Source organism: Pteropus vampyrus, unplaced genomic scaffold (genome assembly GCF_000151845.1).
Source record: "Pteropus vampyrus isolate Shadow unplaced genomic scaffold, Pvam_2.0 Scaffold1000000568, whole genome shotgun sequence".
Classification (NCBI taxonomy): domain Eukaryota; kingdom Metazoa; phylum Chordata; class Mammalia; order Chiroptera; family Pteropodidae; genus Pteropus; species Pteropus vampyrus.
The window spans coordinates 62787-80210 of record NW_011914970.1 but is presented as its reverse complement, the minus strand read 5'-3'; the positions used below and the strand labels follow the sequence as shown (position 1 = coordinate 80210).

Genomic DNA, 17424 nt, shown 5'->3' with positions numbered 1-17424 from the left:
ATGTACTGACTGCGGGAGATCTTTCGCCCATTATTCAGCCCTCAGAGCACATCACAGAATCCACACAGGGGAGAAACCCTATAAATGTAATGGCTGTGAGAAAACTTTCACCCGTGATTCAGTCCTCAGGATACATCAGAGAATTCACACTGGGGAGAAACCTTATAAATGCAATGAATGTGGGAAAGCTTTTGTCAATAGTTCATCCCTCAAAATACATCAGAGAATTCACACAGGCGAGAAACCCTATGAATGTAATGACTGTGGGAGATCTTTTGTTGATAATTCAGCCCTCAGAGCACATCAGAGAATTCACACAGGTGAGAAACCTTATAAATGTAATGGCTGTGAGAGAACTTTCACCCGCAATTTAGCCCTCAAAGCACATCAGAGAATTCATACCAGGGAGAAACCCTGTGAATGTAGTGAATGTGGGAAAACTTTCTCCAAGAAATCATACCTCAGTAGACATCAGAGAGTTCACAAAGGAGAAAAACCTTATGAATGTCACGAATGTGGAAAAACTTTTTCTCAGAAGGCAACCCTCAGTATGCATCAGGGAATTCACACAGGGGAGAAACCCTATAAATGTAACGAGTGTCGGAAGACTTTCTCTAGTACTTCAAACCTCCGAGCACATCTGAGGTCTTGCACAGGGGAGAAACCCTATGAATGAAATGAATGTGGAAAAAGTTTCTCTCTGAAGTCATATGTTAGTGCACATCAGAGAATTCATACAGGGGAGAAACCTTATGAATGTAATACAGGTGGATGTTTATTTAGTCAAATCTTATGTAATTTACACTCTCCTTTGTTATTGTAATAAAAATCTTCCATACTTTGTCCAAACATATTGAAAATAATGGAGAAAATATACATGGCAAATATAAATACAAGATTAAAGCTCAAATTTTGATAAAAGTTTGATAAAAGTAATATATTCTTACTTTAAGGTAAGGAGGAAGAGACTGAGGACCTTAGAAGCGATAGTAGATGCAGAAGATGTGCTCGTGAATGTGTTTATTCATAATAATACCATCAAATAAACTCAAGTGCTCTTGTTCCCACTAAAGCTGTATTAAAAACATTATGACCAGCAAGCAGGGGACACACATTACTTTTAAGTGCACCTGGAGTGTTAAGACAGATTTCCCATGTGAACTCCTCAGTGAATCCTTATGACTGCTGCTGAGGGGATGCAGAATTAACCATAAGAGAATTCTGTACAGGACTCAAAGCTATCTCTATATGCTTCAGGCTGGACTTGGGGTCGCAGGGGTCTGGAGAGGAGGGCGGGGGAAGGCAGAGCACACTCAGAAAAGAAGAATATGAATGAAACACACTAGGGATATCTGAAGAGACTGCTCAAGACCTGAATTAGCTCCAGGCTTTGAATCCTAGTCTCACCCTCCACCCTACAGACCTTAAGAGTTGGTACCTTAGCTCACCTTAACCCATTCCTGGCTTCGGGGTGTAGCACATGTGCATATGTATAAATATTTGTGTTTCTCCCAAAATTTCTATGCTAAAATCCTAACTCTTAAAAATGATAGGAGGTGGGGCCTTTGGGTGGCGCTTATAGACCCTCATTAATGGGATTGGTGTCTTATAAACGAGGCACCAGAGAGATCTCTAGCCCCCTCCCACCATGTGAGGACACAGCCAGAAGGTGCTGGCTACCAACCAGGAAGAGAGCCCTCACCAGAAAGTGACTTGCTAGCACCTGATCTTGGACTTCTCAGCCTCCAGAACTATGAGAAGTAAATTTCTATTGTTTCTAATCGACCCAGTCTTTGGTATTTTATTATAGCAACTTTAATGGACTAAGACGTATTTCAAAACTTACGTGGAGAGTAAGAACTATCTTCATTTTGGCAAATACAAAGTTGGGTCAAGTCAACGAATAAAAAAATCTTAAGTAGAAAATTATGGATTATTGGATTTGAAAATACTGAATTGGTTTGTAAAAGGATGAGTGTGTGTGTTAATGTCCCAAAAGTCTTTGTGCCGTTGAAAGCTTTACGAACTCCAAAATTATAAATGATCCAAATTTATAAAGTTATCATTTAAAGGCTTAATTACATATAATTCTTTCATATTTAGATCTTTGAATTTGAATAATACATTTTTAATTTTTTGTATATAGGTCTCTCTGATTGAAAATGTGACAAAACAAACACTATTTAAAATTCACACAACTAAGTAAGTGTAAAAGTTCTGTGTCTGGGTTTATACAAGACAAAAAACATTATGTGGGGAAGCTGGAGCTGAGGAAATAGCCAAATTTTCCCCAGGAAATAGCCAAATTTTCAGAATCAACTTCAGATTTTCAAGGATTATGGAATTGGTGGGCCTCGAGTCAAGATCTCTAAGGGGCAATGGAACTAGGTGACATCTGGTTCCCACATGAAATTAAGAGAAAATCATCTAAGGTCTCTCTGACAGATTGAGGGTAGAGTGGAATGAGAGATCTAGAAGGCCCAGAAGGGTGCAGAGGTACATGTAGCTGGATGGTGAGAGAAGGGCAGTAGTTCAGCCTCCTCTTCTTATTGTCCCCTCCCCGCCCTCAGGAACCTTTGTGACTAGGCCACAGCTCTGTGATGTGGGTGGGCCTGGGGTTCTGCTCCCAAGTGAACTTCCAGTGCTCAGTTGCCAGAAGGCAGCAGTGATATTCACATCATGGAAAATCCTCTCTCTTCTCTGAAGAGCATTATTGACACATGGATAAGCCTCAGTTTCACTCCCTGGGTGATTGATACCATCCTCACCTTCCTGTGTGGACTGGGGCTCTTCCTCCTGTTACTCTTCTGCTTCCAGAGTAATCCATCTATACCACCACCTAGGAAACATAGAAACATCAGGAAGGTAAGGAACCCTTGGCCCAGACCCAGCAAAGCTGATCTTTTTTCTTATTATTTCACCTTTTCTGAATCACCTAGAGAAAATGGTGAGACGGGAATTCTTGGGAATGAATAGAACATCACGTTCTAGGAACAAGCCAGGCCGAGCAGGGGTTAGAGTGAGCACACGGATTTTGATCTGAAGATCTTGGATCAGGAGTCCAGGTGTGGTGGAGGGCTCCAGGGCACAGTCCCAGATGCAGTGACCAATGATCAAGGACTGGATACTAAGTAAGAGTTGGATCTCTACAGAGTTACAGGCCCCTGAGCACTAGTTCACCAACTGCTTTCCCATGGCAGGTGTCTAAGTCGAGCCTCTCCTCTGTTGGGGCTGATCCGAGATCAGTGCAGAGCCACTGAGTGTCTCTGAGCAAAGGCTGGAGTGGGGCTCTGGCCTGGGAAACCAGAGTCCTACCTGACTGAGCTCAGAGGGGCCTGTAGTTCTGAGAATGTGTGTTTTTTTCTTTTTCTTGAGCAAGAAATCCATGGTGGGTCTCATCAAGATTCTTTTTTCCATTCATCCAAGAAGAAAAGCAAAATATTTTATCTGCTTTACAAAAAAAATAAAAGGGGAAAAATTAGAGAGTCTCATTAATTAAATGTAGAAAGTCACTTTGTTCATGAACACTGAGCTTCTGTAGCTTGTCTAGAGACAGGAGAGTAAGAATGAGTCTAGCTCCTCACATTTTCTTGTCTCAGCATTCGGTGGAGCCAAAGAGGAAGAGAAAGATCAGGAAGAAAAGTAGAGCTTCGAAAGGTGAGTTTCTGCCCCTCAGCCCTGTGCCAAGGGGTTTGCCCCCCACCTGTCTGGTCCCTGAGGGTCCAGGTCCAGGTCTCCAAGGATGCCAGCAGCGGAGCCTGTTTCACAGGAAACAGAGCCATCGGGAAGGCTCTTGGGAAGGAAATTAAAATCCAGATACATCCCAGAATTGTGTTCTGAATGAAGCATCTGAGAGCCTGGAAATGGGTGTCACCCAGCAGGGGCATTTGGACTGTCGTAGATCAATAGTATCTGACTGAAAGGTGAGAACCCACCCCCCACCCCTCCGCCAGGTCCACCTTTGAACAAGTTGTTTATCATCACTCAGTTTCCTCTGTAAGGTGCCCCCTGACCTCTTGCTCCCCTATGGGGCAGTTGTGAGGTCCGCAGTGGGTAATAGATGTGGAAGCACTTTGTAAAAGAAAAAGTTTTACCCTTCTTGAGCCTTGTGATCACTGTCAGGAATTGTTATCCTTGACCTGGATGCTTGGGCTCCAGAGATCTCCCTTCAAAGTGCCTCCCCTAAAGGGCCATTACCCTAGCCTCCTGTAAGACCCCTAAGGCCCTGCCTTAACCACATGACCCGGTCTCCTGATTTCCAGCTTGCAGAGATTGCCTGCAAGAACTGGAAGAGGCTCAGAGCCTGATTTCTCTTCTGCAAAGGTAAAGAATCTTCCCCTTCTCTCGGGTCCACCACCCTCTGGGCTGCTGGACACCTCGAACTGACATGGAAGGGAGGGCAATGGGGTATGGGTGTGGCTACAGCCCTGGGGTGACAGACAGCAGGAGCACTGTGGAATAAATGTCGGGGATGGGGAGGACCCTAGGCACCAGGTGCCCACCCTGCAGGATCTCCTGGCCCCACGTGCCCCTGGCTGCAGCTTGTGTCTCCGTGTCCTGCAGCCACCTGGGAAGGCTCCCTGACAAAGGCAGCTTTTGTCAGAGCTCAGGTCAAGAAGCCACTGGTGAGGCGTGCAAAGCAGTTCCTGAGGGAGCCCGCCAGCCCTGTGCAGAGCCTGTGGAAGATGCTGCTTCCGTCATGTCCCCGTTGGCTTCCCCAGCTCCTCTGACTGAACGCCTGCTACCTCTGGCCTCTGCCCTGTCACAAAGTCCTACTACCTCTTCAATTTCTGTTCATTCACGCTCATCCCTGAGTGGCTCTCAGCCACCAGAGCCTTTCTTTCCGCTGGACGACCTTTCACCACAGCCACTTGCACTTTCCCCTTCTACCTCATGCCTCCATGATTCGGAGGCCCACTTTCCACCTCCAACAGCCTCCTCTGCACCACCACTGTCAGACTCCACTATGACACCTCCCCAGTGTGACTTGATGGCACTCCCACTCAGGACCATCCCACAAAGCTCATCTCCACACACACCTTTGTCAGCTTCTCCTGTCGCAGTCCCAGCCATCTCAGGCCTTGACTACTCAAGCTGTTCCATTTTAACCCCGTCTCAGTGGCAGGCAGCTGCCAAAGCCTTGTGCCTCTCAAACTCATCACAGTGCAAATCCCAACAAGAGCACCTGTCCCACCACTCACAAGAGGCCTTGCTCAGGAGAGACTCCACAGACAGAATGGTAGAGGCTGTTAGCCCCTCCTTACTCGAATCCGATGACCAGAATCTCCTGGAGATACAAGTCACAGAGAGAATCAAGATAAAGATTTCGAAGGAAAAAGACAAAGACAGATTATATCCAAAACAAATGAGCCCAGACTACCACCTGAATTCTTTGGGGAAAATGTTGCCATCACTAGGTGCTGAGCAGGACACCACAATCCCCCAACCCTTCTGGACCGCGAAAGATAAGCCAGGGCAACTGCCTAGTCCTCAGCAGCTCTCATATCCTAAGGTCTTGGGGGACCATCTACAGCAAAAATACAACCAGCGTTTTTGGGGTCTCCCCTCTCTGCACAACGAATCCCCGGTGGCTACTTCCAGGATCTCTGAGAATTCTTCCACACTACAGTCTCCCTCATTCTTATTCAATGGAATCTCAAATCCCTGCCCAATTCATCTGCAGGCTAAACTACCTCCACTGCTTTCCCATTCCCAGCCCCTGCCCCAGCTGGAGTTCCAACCTCAAGCCTTGATTCCAAGGATGCTGCAATTACAGGCCCCACCTCTGACTCAGGCCCAGGCCCATCTCCAATCTCCTGTACAAATCCTACGACCTTCTTCTCCATCCCAGATTAGAGCCTGTGGTGTGTCTTGCCCGACAGCCCGGAATGAGCTAAAATCTCTCACCTCAATTGAGATTCAAAATACAGAATGGCCCTTGTTGCCGAAGCAACTAGAAAGTGGGTGGGCTCCGCCTTCTGTGATCGAAAGATCTCAGGAAGTCTTTAATATCTTCACTCCCAACCTTCCCGAGGACAGCTGGGTGGGCTCCATCCTTCCCGAGAATATTCCAATCAGTCCAGAGCTCCGGAAGCAACTGGAGCAACACCTCCAAAAATGGCTTATCCAAAACCGCTGGGAGCTACCTCGGAAGATACAAGAATCTCTGGAACTAAGGCAGCTTCAGAGCGAATTACCAGGGAAATGTCCGGTAAAGGACAAGCATGGGGCCTCACGGCCCTCTTCCTTCACAGGTGAAAGCAGCAAGGATCCGCAGAAGGTGGGGTTCCACTAAAGCAAGACATGAGCAAGGTCCCTAAAAACCTCTCCAGGTCCTCCGAGAGGCCTATAGTGGCATTTCAGGAAGTAGACTCTGAAGGGTCAGAAAATGACTGGATGCTTTTAAGAAAGGACTTGACAAGTGGTTTGCCGAGGAGCTTAGACAAAAATCTAGAAAACATCCCAAAAGGCCATTTAGGCAGGAATTGGGGGCAAACCAGCGAGGGTTTAATCCCCGTGAGTGTGCGTCGATCCTGGCTTGCTGCCCAAGTCCAACGCTCACATGGAAACCAGGAATTTGGGAATCTTAAAGGGTTGGGAACCCTGGGTGAACACCTCCCACAGCACCTCCCACAGGGTTTCCTTCCTCGAGATATGCTAGAAGCACGTATGACAAAGTTTTGGGTGAGGCACATGTGGGGCCTGCCCCTCAAGCTCATCAAGTCCATTAATCACTTTACGTTGCTCACCCACTCTGCAGTTTGCCTTTCCTCCCTCAGCTCCCTGTGTCCCTGGAGACCACTCGATAGTCCAGCTTGCTGAGGTCCTTGGAAAACTTCCTCAGCCCCATCTGGGAGAGAAAGCGATAGGAGAGGAGTCATTTCCCACCCTGGAGAGGCCTCTCCTGGCCCCCTTACCTGTGTGTGAGGAAATCCAGAGGGCTCTGGGACAGATCCCACTTGGTGATGACCATGGGACCACAAAGGCCTCTCTGGCTAGACAGGAGGGCAGGTCGCCACCTCAGGCCATCACACTCACCTGGCAGAGTGGGATTGTGGAGTGGGCCATGAAGGACAGCACAGAGCCCAGTCCAGGTTCAACAATGTCCAGGAACGAGCCAGGAGGGAAGAGTGGTCTACATGCCTCATGAGACCCCAGCCATCAGGTAACAGTGCCAGAGATGAACATAGGACCCCAATCTTTGAGGGCCAAGGAAGCCAGGGAGGCAGGGAAGGCCACATTGTCCCCTGCTTTTCAACCAGAGTCTAGAGACATCTTGGGAACCAAGGTGCTGACAAAGTCCCAAAACAAAAATGCACATTTGGGTAGTTTAGAGGCTCCAGGGACCAGTAAAAGTCCCCTAAACCCTAGAATGACTGTTCTCCAAGATCCAGGAGAGCCACGCCTTAACACAGAGATGGTTAGTGAGTTTAAGTCCAACGTAAAGGTACAGTCAGAGAACCTGCCACACGAGTGTCCCAGACACAAGCCCCTTGCTACTGACAACTTGGCCTCTCAGGTGCCTCAGTGCCATCCCCAGGGAGTGCCCAATGGAAACAAGCTAGTTTTCCAGATGCTGTGTGGCCTCAAGGCAGCCTCAAGCAGCAGTCCAGAGCAGCAGGAGCCCAGGACCAAAAGATATCAAGGCTTTTGGAGGAATCAGAGCGAGATGTTTGTCCCTACTTATGAGAGAGAGGACTGCAGGTGGCCCAACCCAGGAGAGCATGCAGAAAAGCTCGAGAAATTGGGGACCTGTCAAGACAGGAGTATGAGTTCCTCTGCCCAAGCCAGAAAAACTGTAGGCTCTGTTGGGAAGAAATACCTCCAGCTGCTGCCAGAGAAAAAACAAAGTGTTTTACAAAGCTTCTTCAAAAGAAAAAAGTGGATTTTCCCCCATAAAAAATTCCAAGGTCAAGATGCTTTGCAAAAGTGCAAGCCCAAATCAGCCACTGCCCAGAGCCAACAGTCAGTCAAAAGCAGATCAATTCTGGACAGCGAGAATGTGGAGGCTCAGGAGCTCATGACAGCTGTGGGACAGATTCTAGAGAAGAAAATGGCCATTCACCATGGACTTCATGCCACGAAGTTAAAGGAGCACAAACGGGAACACCCAGCCCCAGTATGTGTGTGTGTCTGCTGCCTTCCTTACTCCACAGAGCAAGCGAGAATGATGAATTACACCCCTCACAGTCAGGAGGCTGACTCCAAAGACCAAAATTGTTCTATCAGGGAAAAGCAAGTCAGACCTGGGAAGTCCTTGAAAAGTGTCAGATTCGATGATGAGCAGCTGGAAGTGAGTCGCACCCCATCCCTGGCCCCCAAGAAAACACTGTCTCCAGTCAGTGCCTGCCAGTATAGGCCAAGGATGCCGTGCACGCCAGGCCACCAACCACACTGCCCATGGCATTATCTTTTTCGAGGAAGGGTCTTGCCTGGTCCGTGCTTCACTAACCTTTTCTAGTAGGCAAATATGTCTCCAAGAAAAAAAAAATCAGTCCATGTAGAGAAGCGTTTTCTCATTGCTACATTCAAAATATTTACTTTTCCCCAATATATGTTTTTCTCTCATAAAAGGGTGGTGTAGTGACTTCTTGTGCTTGCTAGGTGTGTGCTTTGGCCTCGAGAAGAAAGGGGCATGGAGGGAGGCTGATCGTGGCATTGCGAGCTTACTCCTTACCCCAAGTCCCTTCATTGCCCCTGATATTTTCACAATACTTTCATTACTCAAACAACAAAAACTACTCTAAAACAAGACGAAAAAACCCATAAAAACTCCACTCATCTTTCTCCTGCTTCCACTCAGCTTTGAAATCGTGCAGCTGTAGGAAATAGGTTTACAGGGGCCTCGTTTACAGGGGCCTCACAGGGTTGGACAAGAATTGTCAGGAAGTTTTGGAGTGGGGAGTTGCTGGGGCCCAGAGTTCAGAAGCAAGAGAAATCTTGCCCCTGGATCTCTTGGGCCCTAAAGACTCCTTAAGGTCCCTTCTCACCTAATGAAGGCTGCGATGGGGATGGCCTTGTGAACCCCTCTCAGCTTAGCCTGAATAAAATGTACAGCTCGCCCTCCCCCACCTCTGCCTTTCCCACATGTAGAGACCAGACAGATGGCACTTCCTGCTTTGCGTGTGCGTAGGTGTGAGCCTCAGGGAGGATGATGATGAGGGCTGTGTTCACTCCTGCCACAAATGAATGAATGGTCATGGTCACTGGTGACCTGCCTTTCCCTCTATTAACCCCAGGGGAGGAATTCTGGATGAATGGAACAGGGTGTGACTGTATGTGGGTAACTATCTGACAGTCGGATACCGTGAAATTTGGGTGGGATGTGGGTGAAGAATTGAAAAGGTTGGATCCAAGAAAGGAGGCAAAGTGACACAGAGTGTCCATAAATATGCAGCGACCGAGAAGCCCTGATGTCCCATCATCATCTACAGGTATGGGAGGAGGGAAGGGGAAAGGGCCCCAACCTCTGTCTCCACCTTCTTCAGCTCTGAGATCACAGATATAAAGAAGCCACCTCTAGGGCCAAATCTGCAGAATTAAAGCTAGTCAGGAATGGTTAATTGTCTCCACAATACACTTTCTAAGCTTGCACATCCTTGCCTCCTGAATTCTAGAAAAGATGACTTAACAACAGGTGGAAAAGCCAGGACTAGAGAACTCAGTGTCACTCCCAGTCTGGTGACCTTTACATAAACACATGGCCCAAGGTCTGCTCCAGGGGAGAGTTGGGGACTTAAAAGGATGAGAGACTGGCCTGCCATCACGTAATAATTCTTATGTGATTCTAGCCTTGCTTATCCCAGAGCCCTGCAGGAGACGAAGACACCACACAGGATTTATCACACGGGAGCGCAGAAGTGACCTGTCCACAATGGGTGGTGCAGTCCAGGATTGGTCCTCGGCGTGGCCTGCTCCTAGTGTAGCTTGCCTCCTCTCTGGCCCCAAACCACACAGAAAAAAGGGAGACCAGGAACAATCTTTCTAGAGTGATTCTGCACTTTGTGCCACACTTGGCACACAGGGGGCCCAGCTCGGGTGTCCTTGCAGTGGTGGAGAGTCCTGTTCTAGAACAACCCTGATCTGATGACAGCAGGAATGGTCCTGCTCCCACACCTGTCAGGACCCCAACATGTGGGACCAGGACCAGGGTTGAGGGGTGCAGGAGCATAGGCATTCTCATGACACAGGATCTTCCTGGAGCTAGTTCCTGCTTCTGGGATCCTGAGCAGCCACCAGGCTGGGCACAGCAGTGCAGCCTGGACCTGTGGAAGGGTGGGACCCAGGGCAGGAAGTGCCCCAGGTCTTCGAGTGCTTGGGAGAGGGTGTCACACAGCTGAGACCTTGAGCCTGGCTGTGCTCATGGGTCGTCTCAGGCACCGAATGGTGAATTCTGAGAGTCGGGGGGGAGCTGGACATGCACCCCATGCTCCTGTCAGCATAAGTACCAGAGTGACTGGGATGCTGACGGAAGCAGCAGCAGGAAGGGGCAAGTCCCACTGCTCATCTGTTGTTGCTGTCTTTCATAAGGCACAGTAAGGCCAGCTATAGAGGGACCCACACAGGGACCTCTCACATAGAGATGACACACACAGACACCTCCTAACAGAGACCTGTCACACAGAGACCTAACCCCAGACACCTCCCAAAAGAGAACTCTTCACACCGAGGCCTCACAGAGATGCCTCACAACAGACGTGTCACAGAGACATACAACACAGACTTCACAAAGGTACCTCCCAACAGACACCTCTCACAGACACCTTCCAGAGAGACCTCTTGTTGTCCTACAGAGACTTCATATAAGACCTCCACACAGATTTCACAGACATCCCACAGAGACCACCCATATAGACTTCACCCAGAAACAACACACAGACAGCACATGTGGCCTCACGGAAACCACCTGAGCACCACCCACTGACAATTCCTTCTTAGTGAATGCGCAACTCAGACAACTGACAGCAAAGAGAGGTATTACTTGTGTCCCCTTGAGATCCTCGAGACACTCTGACATTGTCAGGTCAGCATTATACTAAATGGTGTTCTCTACTTGGAGAAATGCTTGGGAATTTTTGTTCTTTTGTAATGTCATTGCCTCAACAAAAACATAACAAATTCCACATGTAGATTTGCAAAATTAATTATTCTTCAGGTTTTCAGTAGCTTGACCTTCAGAATTCAACATACGGTACATCAAAGACTTTACATGAGGAATAAAACTTCTGTCATTGTCCTGATTGAGCTGAAGACCATTAAAATCTTAGAAACCTCAGGGAAAAACAAAAGCCTTTACTGTGAAGTTGGCTTCAGTAAACATCAAATAAGATTAGACTAAAATCTTGTATTTTGCTAACTTACATTTTTGAATACATACTGAGTTTGTGTCATAATTTTTTTCTGTGGAAATGTATCAGTTTCAGAATTGAAGATAAAATCTACCTAGAACTAATATAACAAAACTACATTTTATATGTAATATTGTTTTATAGAAAATATATAAGAAAACACTTGCTGTGCACAAATTCACTGAGGAATGTGAAGTTTTAAAGATGGAAGAATGACATCACCAGTATATGTTTGTGGCCAGTTTCTGAGCTATGTGGTACATTTATATGCACCTATGTAATGGAGAACTCATTGTTGAATCTCATAGTCCATCAAAGAATTCACACAGGAGAAAAACCCTATGAATGTAATGAATGTGGGAAAACCTTCTCCCAGAAATCAAACCTCAGTAGACATCAGAGAGCCAGTTTCTGAGCTATGTGGTACATTTATATGAATCTATGTAATGGAGAACTCTGGATCTGTTCACTTTCTGTTTTTGAGTGACAATCTCTATCCTTCCTCTGTTGGTGTCCTTCAACTTAATGCTGTTAGATTTTTCCCTGCCTGCTATGTCAGAATGTTGATCTAGCCCTGTTTCTAGGATCTTGTAGATCCATGAGATTTCTCAAGGCTGTGTGTGTAGGTGGAGGGTGGGTAAGGGTGGGAGGGAGGTGGATGTTGATTTTTTAATTTAAAGTTTTCAATTACAATTTTTATTCAGTATTTTGTATTTCAGGTGTACAGCATAGTGGTTTGACATTTATATATTATTTATGAAGTGATCCCCAGGTGTTGGTTCTTACATGTTCTTTTGGCTTTCATTTTATGCCATTCTAATGGTTCGTTTTTCACCGAGTAATTAAAAAGCGAGTCTTCCTAGCGGTCTTGTATGCATGTAACCTGAGCATCCAATCCGGGACCTTTTCCTTAACTCCATGATGCTTGCTCACACTGCAGCATTGCAAACCAGTTAATTTTACCTGGCTTGGATAGCAGGTTTTAGAATTGGAATAAAATCAATGCTACTTTCATGTCCAGTACCACATAGTATTGAAAAGTACTCACTTTTGGGGGAAACAGTATAGTATAGTCTTAGCCAGGAAAATATTTGGTCAGTCGCTTGTCATTTCAGGATGTGGTTTGGTCAGCACAGAGAAGGACATAAATGGGATTCTCATTTTTAAACCTGGACCACTAAAAGTTTCTCTCAATCCTGGCAAATTGCTTTCTGCAAGTATGATCTGGTAGATTGAGTATGTGGACAATATGTCAGTCGATTCCCACGAGTAAGTTTTCTGTTCCCCATCTCCTTTCGATATGGCATGAGGGAAAATGATGGTATATCTTTAGCATTAATTGGAGGACAGGTATTTCTTCGACAGTGGCTTATTATCACTTAACTTAGTGGCATCACTGCCAAAGAAAAGAGCCAGGAGTAAGAACCCACCATTGGATGAAGGCTGTATCATAGTACCACTAGGACTAGCGCACCAGAGACTGGATCAGCACTCTTGGCAGGAGAATTCAAGTAGCTATGGGAATGTTTACTCCTCATTCTGACAGCTTAATGCAATGTGAGCTTACTGCACTGTACCAAAAGGGAAATGAAAGTCAAAAAGCATCTTTTTCTACATGCTTGATTTTTTCAGGAAACTTGACTTATAGAAAACCAAAGAAAATTATCTAACTTGGAATACTTTAAAATTAAAAAAAAAAAATTAACTTCAGTTTAGAATTGTTGTAGTTATAAAAAAAGTTACAATGGTAATTCCTATATACTCCTCACACAGTTCCCCTTCTTAACATCTTTTATACCTCTGGTGCATTTGCCATAAGTAACTTTGATACATTATTAACTAAACACATTATTTTTCTGATTTCACTAGTTTTTCTCTAGTGTTTTTGTATTCCAGGATTTCATCCTGGATACCACATTACATTGAATTGTCATGGCTTCTTAGCTTCTACTGGTCCGTGACAATTTCTCATACCTTCCATGGTTTTGATTACCCAGACAGTTTTGAGGAGTCCTTGTCAAGTATTTTGTAGAATATCTCTCAATATGGGTTTCTATTATCTTTTTTATGATTGCACTGGTGTTACAGGGTTTTTGTAGGAAGACCACAGAATGAAGCTATTCTCATCCTATCAGTAGTATATGATGTCAATGTGAATGATCACTGATAATGCTAAACTTGATCACTTGGTTGGAGTAGTGTCCCTCAACTTAAAAGCAGGTAAAGCACGTGCTTGCTACTTGGTAAAGATTTCTTTTATAAATTGTTTAGCAAATTGTACATAAGATAAGATCAGATTTTTTACATGTTTCTGATTTTAATGTTGGAAAAAATATAAATAGAAAATAACAACACCCAGAATTTAAAAATAGCCTCAAGCCGATCCAGTTCAGAGTCCAAATTTTTGGTTTTTAGTGTTTATTAGAATATGAATGAATCGTTGCCCTTTTCTTTGTTCCCCAGGATTTAACTTTAGGATTTTATTTATCTTCACATCTCATTAGGAGAGAGGTATCCAATTCATAATACCTCTTAATCTTGGAGTTTAGAGCTTGAGTAAGGAAAGGATTGACAGAAATTTGTTTGCATTTTATAAGCCAATCAGCCCAGAGTTTATTATGTTAATGCAGAAAATGGAAGCAATACAAAAATGACCAGCCATGATAACTAAGAAATCTATGAGAGTAGGAGAAATAAATCAGTCTTAAGATCTAGATGGGGTATCAAAAGCCAAATGCCTGCATAGAGTTTTTTAAAAGCATTGATAAATTTATGGTACTAATAAGATTTCAAAAGAATGGGTATGTTATCATTAGTTTGGGACATATGGGCCACTGGCAGTTGACATAATGAGATGGATACATATAAGATTATGAGCTGATGGTCACTCCCAGATATTAGTGTAATAGTGAAACTATGGAAGGGCTATAAAGCAGCAAGAATTCCTAGTGAAGCAAGAATACATGAGCATATGTTATTACACACATACAATGCATATCATCAGACTTAAGTGTGGATGAAAATCTAATAGGAACTCATAAAATAACACCTCTGGGAGAGAACAAAGTTAATTGGAAGAAATGTGGCAAGCAGTTCTATTGATAAACAACGTGTTTCCAAACAGGCATGCATTTATCATAGAGGATAATAACCTGGGCTTCTGATCAAGATGGTGGAGTAGGTAAATGCTATGCTTTCCTCTTCTCACAACCACACCAAAATTACAGCTAAACTGCAGAACAGTCATCATTGGGAGTTGCCTGAAGTCTAGCTGAACAGAAGTCTTTCAATTGGAAACATACAGAAAAGGCTACCTTGAGACTGGTAGTAAGGGTGGAGATATAGACTGGGCTGGTCGCACATTTGTGTGTGGCAGTTGAGAATTGGGAGGGATATCTCAGCTATGGAGGTCCCCTGAGAGGAGCAAGAGGTCCTGGCCCCACACTGGGCTTCCCAGCCTAGGGTTCCAGTGCCAAGAAGAGAAGTCCTCATGTTTTCTGACTGTGAACACCAGTGAAGATTGTAGCTGAATGAAATAGAAGGTGAATGGAGTCATAGACATTCCTTTTAAGAGGCTTTGCTTGCAGAACTTATTTGCTAATGGACTCTGCATCAGCTCCAAGTCTGGGGCAGCAGATCGAAAGGCTCCAGGGACATAAGGAGAGGAAATGAGGTATCTAGCTTCAGTGAGGGGGCCAGAGGGACAGCTTTCTCAAGGCAGAAGTGCTGGTGGAGGCAACTATTTCTTCAGTGAGTCCTACCCATACCTGGTATGCACTTGCAGGTAGCCATTATGACTGAATTTCCATCAGTTTGGCTAACACTGGTCGATCCGCCCTGGTGATATCCTGATACCCTGCCTCACTGAACTTGCAGTCCCACTGAGCCACTTTCAGTAGCTTTTCCATACAAACGGCCTGCCTTGGTTCATGCTTCAGACTTTCCTAAAACTTCTCAAAGGATCTCAAAACCCAAACAGTATCTGGCCTCAGTGTACCTTGTAATTCTTGATGAACAGACCTAAGTCTGGCATTAGCAGCGCCTGCCTGGTTCATGGCTTGGCCACTTGATGTGCCCCTAAGCCTCGTGTGGGTGGTAGCCACCTACAAATTGCTTGGTGACTCTTGGCAGGTGGCCCTGGGTAGGGCATCGGCTACAGCTGAATGTGTCCTGCAGCTAGGCCTCGTGCAAGAGGCCACAGGGCCGGCACACCCAAGGGTTGGCTGTGGACCGAGTCTGAGCAGCACTTGGGGCTGCATCTGAACACAACACACATAATGGGCGGACCGGGTAGGCACTAGAGCCCTGGTAAAACAGATCCTTCTATGTGGGATTTGTCCCTCTGGCCCCCTCTTAAAAGGAATGTCTATGTCAATCCCTCTCAGTGATGTGCAAACAACAACCAAGGCTCACATACAATAAGAGACACACACAATCCATAGAAGGCACACAGCTGGAGCATCTGGCTCGGTGACCAGGGAAGACTGTGCCACTGGGCCCCACACGACACTTACTGTACAAGACCACTCTACTAAGACTAGGAGAAATAGCAGCCCTATCCAGTACATAGAAGGAAACACAGAGAAACAGCTGAAATGGAAAGACAAGCGTCCCAAATGAAAGAACACAATAAAGCTCCAGAAAAAAAAATGGTGACACAATCTAACATGCAGAATTCAAAACACTGGTTTTAATGATGCTTATTGAACTTAGAGAAAAGAATAGATGAATTCTGTGAGAACTTTAACAAAGAGATAGTGTATAAAAATGGAGATAGAAAACATAAAAACCAGTCAGAAATGAAGACTACAATAACTGAAATGAAGAATTCCTTAGGAGGAATCAATAATAGACTAGATGAGGCAGAGGACAGAATCAGCGATTTAGAAGATAAGGTAACATAAAACACCAAATTAGAACAGCAGCAAGAAGAGAATCCAAAATGGTATTTTAAGGGCTCTCTGGGACAAGACCAAGTGTACCAAATATCGCATCATAGAGGTACCAGAAGGAGAAGAGAGAGAGCAAGATTTGAAAACCTATTTGAAGAAATAATGATGGAAAACTTTCCTAACCTGGTGAAAGAAATAGCTATAAAAGCCCAGAACGCACAGGTAGTACCAAAGAAGATGAACCCACAGCAAGAGACCCACACCAAGGCACATCATCATTAAAATACCAAAGGCTAAAAATGAAGACAGAATTTTCAAAGCAGCAAGAGAAAGCAATTAGTTCCCTACAAGCGAACTCTCATAAGACTGTCAGCTGATTTCTCAACAGAAACTCTGCAGGCCAGAAGGCATTGGTACAAAATACTCAAATCGATGAAAAGCAAGGACCTATAGCCAAGATTACCCAGCCAAGCTATCATTTAAAATCAAATGACAGATCAAGAGCTTACCAGACAAGAAAAAGCTAAAGGGGTTCATCACCACCAAGCCAGTATTATAGGAAATGTTGGAGGGACCTCTTTAAGAAGAAGAAAAAATATTAAAAATATAAATAAAATAGCAATAACTACATTATCTATCAACAATTACTTTCAGTGTAAATGGATTAAATGCTCCAATCGAAAAATAGGGTGGCTGAATAAGAAAACAAGACCCTTACATATGCTGCTTACAAGACACTTCAAATTGAAAGACATACACATACTGAAAGTAAAAGGATGGAAAAAGATATTTCAGGAAAATGGAAACAAACAAAAGCTAGAGTAGCAATACTTATACCAGACAGAGTAGACTTTAAAACAAAGGCTATATAACAAGAGACAAAGAAGGACCTAGTAATCCTACTTCTGGGTATTTATCCAAACACACCCAAAAGACTACTTTGAAGGGACACGTAAATCCATATGTTATTGAAGCATTATTTACAATAGCCAAGATATGGAGGTAACCTGGGTGTCTATCAATAGCTGAATGGATCAAGAAGAGGTGGTACATATATACAATGGAATATTAATCGGCTATTAAAAAAGAATGAAATCTTGCCACCTGAAACAACATAGATGTACCTAGAAGGTATTTCACTGAGTGGAGTAAGTGAGACAGAGAGACATGCCATATGGTTTCAC

The 17424-nt window shown here is 44.8% G+C and overlaps 1 pseudogene; it reads left to right on the top strand.

Moving 5' to 3' along the window:
* The first annotated feature begins 3599 nt into the window (after positions 1-3599).
* LOC105311132 lies at positions 3600-8587 on the top strand (annotated as a pseudogene).
* The last annotated feature ends 8837 nt before the right edge of the window (positions 8588-17424 follow it).